The following is a 649-nucleotide window of genomic DNA, read 5'->3' as shown; positions in this document are numbered from 1 at the left end:
GGGCGGCCCCGCGCTCACCTGCCCGCTCCGGCCACGGCCCCGGCCCCGAGCTCAGCTCCGCTCCGCTCGGCACCCGCTGCACCCTGCGATTTTGAAAACTGCGGCCCCAGCAGCCGGCGGCCTCTGATTGGCCACGCGGCAGCCAATCAGAAAGCCGGGAAGAATGCGGTTGCTACGGGTGGTTCTTAGGGATTTTAAAAATCGGCTCCCTCCGCCAATGGGGAGGCGGAAGGAGGCGGGTCTTTCCTAGCCTTTGCTCTGATTGGCTGCAGGTCCGCGGCTTAGTTTAAATTAGTGTTAAAGGGCCAAGCGTCCGTGAGACTCTTCGCAGGGACGTGATGGAGCGTTGCTGACCCGGGGGAGGCGCCTCTGGCGCTGGGTGGAGGCCTGAGAACTCACTGCACGTGTGCCCAGGCCCCTCGGCCCTGCGCGAGTCTCCGCGGCCTTTCAGCCAGGAGAGCCCACGGCTGCCGGGCCCTGTGGGCACCCCCCAGGGTAAGACCGGCCCTGCCAGGCTCTTGTGTCCCTGCGCAGTCGCAGCGCCCGGCCACGCACGTGGGGCCAGGACCCCCGCCACACTCCCGGGACAGCTGCCCCCAAACCGGCTGCTGCTGCGCGGTGTCAGGCACCAGCTGTAGCTGGTGGGCGC

At 68.1% G+C, this 649-nt stretch overlaps 1 protein-coding gene across 1 annotated transcript in view; it reads right to left on the bottom strand.

Annotated features, from left to right (window-relative positions):
- CCNB3 (cyclin B3) overlaps positions 1 to 114 on the bottom strand; it is a 14358-nt gene extending 14244 nt beyond the window's left edge. The window contains 1 exon segment of the mRNA XM_006025159.2: positions 19 to 114. The gene's annotated coding sequence lies outside the window, so the exon portion shown is untranslated.
- Positions 115 to 649: the final 535 nt, after the last annotated feature.

The sequence above is a fragment of the Alligator sinensis genome, unplaced genomic scaffold (genome assembly GCF_000455745.1).
Source record: "Alligator sinensis unplaced genomic scaffold, ASM45574v1 scaffold619_1, whole genome shotgun sequence".
Taxonomy (NCBI): domain Eukaryota; kingdom Metazoa; phylum Chordata; order Crocodylia; family Alligatoridae; genus Alligator; species Alligator sinensis.
This window is presented reverse-complemented; position numbering and strand designations above follow the sequence as displayed.